At 33.9% G+C, this 7,927-nt stretch overlaps 1 pseudogene; it reads right to left on the bottom strand.

The window, feature by feature from the left end:
* Window positions 1–5,176: 5,176 nt before the first annotated feature.
* Window positions 5,177–5,886, bottom strand: LOC110216351 (synaptophysin-like protein 1 pseudogene; annotated as a pseudogene).
* Between the last annotated feature and the right edge of the window lie 2,041 nt (window positions 5,887–7,927).

Below are 7,927 nucleotides of genomic sequence, written 5' to 3'. Positions count from 1 at the left end.
TAAGTTTAAATGGGATTTCTCTTTCTATCTCTTGCTGTTGGGCTTTGTTGGTAATATATAGAAATGCTGATGATTTATGTGGGTTTATTTTATAGCCTGCAACTTTGCTAAAGTTGTTTATTATTTCAAGTAGTTTTTTACTTGATTCTCTAGGATTCTCTAAGTATATCATCATGTCATCTGCAAAGAGTGATAGCTTTGTTTCTTCTTTGCCTATTCTAATGCCTTCAATTTCTTTTTCTTCTCTTATTGCTAAAGCTAAGTTTCCAGTACAATATTGAATAACAGTGGTGATAATGGACATCCTTGTTTCACCCCGATCTTATTGGAAATGCTTCTAGCCTGTCCCCATTACATATAATGCTTGCTGAAGGTTTTAGATAGATGCTATTTATTATTTTAAGGAAGACTCCATTTATACCTATGCTTTCTAGTGTTTTTAATAGGAATGGGTGTTGTATTTTATCAAAAGCTTTTTCTGCATCTATTGAGATGATCATGTGGTTTCTGTTGGTTTTGTTGTTGATATGCTCAATGATGCTGATAGTTTTCCTAATATTGAACCAACCCTGCATTCCTGGTATAAATCCTACCTGGTCATAGTGTATTATTCTTGTGATAAGTTGCTGCAATCTACTTGCTAGTATTTTGTTTAAAATTTTTGCATCTATATTCATTAGAGAAATTGGTCTATAATTTTCTTTCTCTATTTTGACTCTTCCTGGTTTAGGTATCAACACCATATTTGTATCATAAAAAGAATTTGGTAAGACTCCTTCTTCACCTATTTTCCCAAATAGTCTATATAGTATTGGAATTAATTGTTCTTTAAATGTTTGATAGAATTCACATGTAAATCCATCTGGCCCTGGAGATTTTTTCCTAGGGAGTTCATCAATGGCTTGTTCAATTTCTTTTTCTGAGATGGGGTTATTTAAGTATTTTACTTCCTCTTTGTTAATCTGGGCAATTTATATTTTTGTAAATATGTATCCATTTCACTAAGATTGTCAAATTTGTTGGCATATAGTTGGGCAAAATAATTCCTAATTATTGTTTTAATTTCCTCTTCCTTGGTGGTAGCTTCCCTTTTCATTCTTGATACTAGTAATTTGGTTTTCTTCTTTCTTTTTTTAAATTAAATTAACCAAAGGCTTATCTATTTTATTGGTTTTTTCATAAAACCAGCTCTTAGTTTTATTTATTAGTTCAATAGTTTTCTTAATTTCAATTTTATTAATTTTTCCTTTGGTTTTCAATATTTCTAATTTGGTGTTTAGTTGAGGATTTTTAATTGTTCTTTTTCTAGTTTTTTAGTTGTATGCCCAATTCATTAATCTCCTCTTTTTCTATTTTATTTATGTAAGCATTTAGAGATATAAAACTTCCCCTAAGAACTGCTTTTTGGTATGTTGTCTCATTATTGTCATTCTCTTGAATGAAATTATTGATTGTTTCTATGATTTGTTGTTTGACCCAATCATTTTTTAGGATTAGATTATTTAGTTTCCAATTTTTTAGTCTATCTTTCCATGGCCCTTTATTACATATAATTTTTATTGCATCATGATCTGAAAAGGATGCATTTAATATTTCTGCCTTTCTGCATTGGATTGTGAGGTTTTTATGCCCTAGTACATGGTCAATTTTTGTGTATGTGCCATGTACTGCTGAGAAAAAAGTATATTCCTTTCTATCCCCATTCAGTTTTCTCCAGAGGTCTATCATACCTAACTTTTCTAATGTTCTATTCACCTCCTTAACTTCTTTCTTGTTTATTTTGTGGTTAGACTTATCTAGTGCAGAGGGGAGGTTCAGGTCCCCACTAGTATAGTTTTGCTGTCTATTTCTTCCTGTAACTCCCTGAACTTCTCCTGTAAGAATTTGGATGCTATACCATTTGGTGCATATATATTTAGTAATGATATTACTTCATTGTCTATGGTGCCTTTTAGCAGGATGTAGTTTCCTTCCTTATCTCTTTTGATTAGATCTATTTTTGCTTTTGCTTTGTCTGAGATCAGGATTGCTACCCCTGCTTTTTTACTTCAGCTGAGCATAATATATTCTGCTCCAGCCTTTTACCTTTACCCTGTATGTGTCACTCTTTTTCAAATGTGTTTCCTGTAAACAACATATTGTAGGATTATGGTTTTTAATCCATTCTGCAATCCATTTCTGTTTTATGGGAGAGTTCATCCCATTCACATTCACAGTTATGATTACTATCTGTGTCTTTTTCTCCATCCTTTTCCCCCCATTTATGCTTTTCTTTCTCCTTTTTCCTTTCCCCTTCACTAGTGTTTTGCTTTTGACCACCACCTCCTTCAGTCCCTTCCCCCTTTTATTATCCCTTTCCCTTTTCTTCCCCTTTAGTCTTACTGCTGCTTCCCTCCCTTCTTTCCCCCTCCCTTTTCTTTCCCCCTCCCTTTTCTTTCCCCTTTTCCCTCCTACTGCCTATAGGGCAAGTTAGATTTCTATACCTAACTGATTATATTATGCCCTTCTTGAGCCAAATCTGATGAGAGTAAGGTTCAAACAATGCTCCCCCCTCCTTCTTTCCCTCTGCTGTAATAGGATTTTGTGTCTTTTCCTGTAATGTAATTTACCCTTGTCTGCCTCCTCCTTTCTCAATACATTTTCTAAGATCAGATTGATCCACTTATTTGGATCCATTTAACCCACTTGATTAGATTTATTTTTATCATTACATCAAAGTCAACCAATATCCACCCTCTTTATGTGTACTCCTTTAACAAGGTGTAATAACAATACAGTTCTCAAGGGTTGCAAGTCTCATACTCCCTTGTAGGGGTTTAAACAGCCTCCCCCCCTTATTAACAACATATTGTATCCTTCTGTCCTATTTACATTTTTAAGTCCTTCTGGAGTCCTGTACTTGAAGATCAAATTTTTTGTTGAGCTCTGGTCTTTTTGTCAGGAAAGTTTGGAAGTCTCCTATTTTGTTGAATATCTACTTCCTGCCTTGAAAAATGATGCTCATTTTTGCTGGGTAATTGATCCTTGGCTGCATTCCAAGCTCCTTTGCCTTATGGAATATCATGTTCCATGCCCTGCGGTCTTTTAATGTAGAAGCTGCACGGTCCTATGTAATCCTGACTGTGGTTCCATGATATTTAAATTGCTTCTTTCTGGCTGCTGCAGCACCTTCTCTTTCATTAGGCAATTTTGGAATTTTGCTATTATATTCCTTGGTGTTGTCAATTTGGGGACCATTGGAGTTTCTGCAGCAGGGGAGTGACACAGTCAAACCTAGTCTTTAGCAATTATACTTTGACAATTAAAAGAAGGATCGATTAGAGAGAAGAAAAATAAAACAGGGAGAGGAATTAGGAGACTATCACAATAACACAGAAAAGAGATGTTGAAGACCAAAAAGTAAGATTTTTTTTGTGGTGAAAATGAACAAACTTAGCAACTGATTGGATATGTAGAATGAGAGGGGGAGGTTTAAGGATGAGGTTGAAAGCCTGAGTTATAGGAGTAGTTAAGGTACCTGAAACAGAGGCAAAGGACACTCTGTGTGTGTGTGTGTGTGTGTGTGTGTGTGCATGCGCGTGTGCACACACATATATATTCAATATATTGATCCAATAATAATAATTATTATTGAATATATATATATATATTCAATATATTGAATTGAATATATATTCAATATATTGAATTGAACATGTATTCAATATACTGAATATATATGTACATATATATGTACATATATTTGTATATATGTATATATATATATATATAGTACATAAATATATATGTACATATATATATTTGTGTATATATATATATATACATATATATATATATATATGTATATAGTATAAAATCAAGATTTTGAAAGAAGGAAAGTGAGGCCAGAGTTGGGAAAGCAGGGAATAGTATGGCAAGAGATTTTAATAAGGATAAAGAATAGGTTTAGGAGGAATAAGCTACAGGATAAGGTACATAGAAGAACTTTGTGATTAGATGGAGAAATATCAGCATTGTGGATAGTGCAGGTGGAACACTTGTGGGTATAGCCATCTCTGTGACTGGCTGAAGAAGAGCAAAGATGTTGTGTACAAAGAAACAGGCATGCATTATGTAGCTAGCTCACTTCTGTTCCTTTGCTTTCCACACATAATTTTAAAAATCATCTATTTATGCAGTAAGAATGAGAACATTAAGAAAAATGAAATTTGGATCTAATTTTTTATTTTCATAATATCAAAGCTGAGCTTCCAATAGTAACTTCATTGATTCTAAACATTTAAATGCATTGCAAAAGTAAACAAAATAATTTCTTCTGTCCTCTGAATGAGTTTTTAAACAAAAGGAAAAAAAGAGTCTATACCTGCAGGATTATCCCATCCTTAAACCAAGTAGCATGAGTAACAGAGGACATATATTAATAAGAATATGCTTTTCAAAGTGTCTAGAAAAAACATATGTAGAGTATACTTAGTATGAAACCAACCAGCATAATATAAACATAATGCAGATTTATTATTATATTAACTGGATCAAAGAACATCTATATGCACTTAAAATTTCTAATCTCAAAACAATTTTCTAATCTAACCTCAAAACAATTTTATACAATTATTAACTATTGAAGGTTATTTATTTTAAAACCCATCTTCACAATCAGGAGTTTTTAACATGAACAGTATTTAGATTTAAGTTCTGAACTAAAGACTTTTTTACTATGCTATATTTATAATGCAATAAACCTTTTTTTATCCAAGACAGGTCTTAAGGTATATGAACTGTACAAACTTAAGGTAGTGTGTAATTCAAATTCAGTTTCTTACTTTTTAAGAAAAGATAGGATAATACATCCTCTTCCTGAATAAAGATACATGTGCTAAGGCCTAAGGGGTAAACACTTTCGCTATGCAAAAAAAAAAATTAGTAAAGAAACTGCACATTCATTTTTATGTATACAATCTCATAATAAATCTCTGGATCTTTGATTCTACAAATTGAAACACATCCTAATTTTGTATCTAAGGCACATATTTCATGGAAAACTAGCAGAATTTTTAATCCATCAATTTATTGTAAATGCCATCACTTTTATTAGAAACAAATTACATTGTCTCAAAAGATGCTGGCAATATGTTGTAGAATAGATTATTTCACACAGGGTAGTTTTCTCATTTAATTACATTCCTATAGGAGGTGCAACTGTTCCTGTGCCATGGGTAGAAACATTTGGCTGACCATGAAAACTGGTCTCCTTATATGCAAACCAAGCATTTCCTCCCCAAAGTATCATGTTGAGAAAACCAAAGATCACAGATACATTCAGAGATCTCATACTGATCACAGAGTCAAAGTAGCAGTTTACCTTCTTGCAAGAGTCAATCTGACCAATAAGATTTTCACTTGTGGTCATCTTACAGTCAGAGCTTTAGTCTCAGGTGAAATGCTCAACAACCATAAGAAAGTAGCAGTAAGAGTAAAAAGGAAGTCAATAAAAGGAATGTTGACTCTCTCAATATAGGTTCATATAACCAATATAAAGTACAAGTGCAGCAATGCAGCATAATAAGAACAAGGCTGTAAAATGTAATATAGAACTCAGTGGAAGAAGAGAAATCTTCTATAAGAACATAATTGCTCCAACTTATGTTACTCAGAGCTCCAATGTTGCACTAAGTGAAACCTTATTCAACCTGAATGGATAGGCAAAGGCAGTTTCAGCTGTCTCATTTTAGGAAGACTTTGACTTAGGCAGGAAATTAGGAAACTTATTTTGCTCTTAAAACCTCCACAAATGGTAAAAGAAAAGATGGAAGCTACCCATTGGAGAATCTTAATGAAGCCTAATGGCTTCTTAAATGGGTTGTAATTAATCTGGAGGACCAACATCTCCTGAGGGAAGGAGGGAAATAGGGTGAGAGTCAGCCAGATCCAGGTGGCCCAGTGGCGTAGGGAAGTTCTATTTCATTTCTAATAGCACAATAGCATTCCCTTACACTCACATAGTACAGCCTGTTAAGCCATTCCCCAATTAAAGGACATCCTCTTAGTTTTCAAATTTGTTTGGTTTTTGTCACCCCAAAATAATTTTCACAAATTTATATATAGGACATTTTCTTCTTTCTTTGATTTCTTTGGACTATAGGTCTAGCAATGCCATAGCCAGGTGAAAGGGCATGCACTGTTTAGAAAATTTTTGAATGTATAATTCCACATTGCTTTCCAGAATAGTTGCATCCATTCTCAGGTCCACAAACAGAGCATCAATGTGTCTCTTTTCCCATAGCCTCACCAATATCTGTCATTTTCATTTTTTGTCATCTTTTCCATTTTTGTCATCTTTGTCATTTTGCTGATGAGTATAAATAGAACCTCAGAATTACTTTAATTCACATTTATCTCATTATTAGTAATTTGAAGTATTTTTCATATAACTAATTCACCTTGGGTCTTCCCTTGAGAACTGTCTGTTCATATCTTTAGATCATTTTTGAATTGGGGAATGACACTTAAGTCATAAATTTATTTGCTGTCTCTACCATTAAAATGTAATCTCCTTGATGATAGGGACTATTTTGTTTGTCTTTATATCCTCAGTGCTTAACACATGCTTAGAACACAGTAAGCACTTAATAAATAATTGTTTATTGATTTCCCCAGTTTAGAAGGACCTAGAAGACAGAAACAGGTTGATGAAACACTCTCCCTCTATGGAAAGAAGGAATTCAACAGATGACCAAACTAGGTTTTGTGATATGTCAGTAGAATACTTAAGTTGAAGAACTGAAAAGGGCTTTGAAGCCAAGAAAAGGTCTTGGCTTCTGACAGTATTTAATAATAAAGATAGTAAAGGTAGATAGATAAGTTGGGGAGGGCAAAGAGATAATCTTTCTCATTTTTTAATATTGCATTTCAAGATAATGGCATCTTCTGCTAATATGGGACTGTGAATTGTCCAAAATATACTTCATACTCTGCTAGTGAGAGAAGATATAAGTAAGCTTTGTTTCTATTCCTCCTTAATAACTATTCATTAAGTGATTCCACTTTTTCCTTTAACAAATTGGAACTGAGTGGATTTGTTAATGAAAAGCAGAAGAGCCACCATGTATGGGGAAAGAAGAAATGTTCTAGACAAATCCCACCAACAGATAACTGACTGCTGAGTCATCAAAATGTCTGTCAATCATAACACCCCTTTCACTAAAAAGTGAAATGTCTTTTTCCCCCAAAGGTTTTACCACATACACCTTAAATTCACTAGTCACTTCTGGAAAACAACTAGAAACACACACACACACACACACACACACACACACACACACACAGGAAAAGAATAAAGTTATCAGCATACACCCACCCAAGTGTTGGAGAATTTAATGTTTTATTTTATGAAAAAATGTCTTTAAATTATCACTAAAGCATTAGCTGAAGAGATATGGAATAAGAACTTTGATACCCCAAGGATGACATCATCTTTGCATAAATGATTTTCCATACCTTCCTGAAAAACCTCCTTCACCATCACCAGCAGCAGCAGCACCACTACCACTACCACCAGTACCACCATCATCTTCACAAATCAAAATTACGTGTCTTATCTGTATCAGACTGGACATTGGGTAAAATGAACCACTTACGATAAATACTAGACCATACTGTAACAGACACAGAACAGAGGCATTTAATTAAGAGGGTAGTGGATGGGCCCAAATTAATTATTTCTTCGTGTTTTTTTTTTCTTGGAATGGAAGTTACAATTTAATTTTGGGGAAAGAGAATTAGGACAAGGCAGTTTTCTTCCTCTGAGGCTCCATGTGCCAGCAAACCCAAGCACAGAGTTTCTGGTGTGACAGATGTTGATTCTTCAGGAGAAAATAAGACTTAGAGCCCTCAGCTCTTACTACTGCAGAAAAACCAGGGTCCTTCC

The sequence above is a fragment of the Phascolarctos cinereus genome, unplaced genomic scaffold (assembly GCF_003287225.1).
Source record: "Phascolarctos cinereus isolate Bilbo 61053 unplaced genomic scaffold, phaCin_HiC Scaffold_5;HRSCAF=322, whole genome shotgun sequence".
NCBI classification, from domain to species: Eukaryota; Metazoa; Chordata; class Mammalia; order Diprotodontia; family Phascolarctidae; genus Phascolarctos; species Phascolarctos cinereus.
The sequence above is the reverse complement of the archived record's forward strand: the minus strand, read 5'-3'. Positions and strand labels throughout refer to the sequence as shown.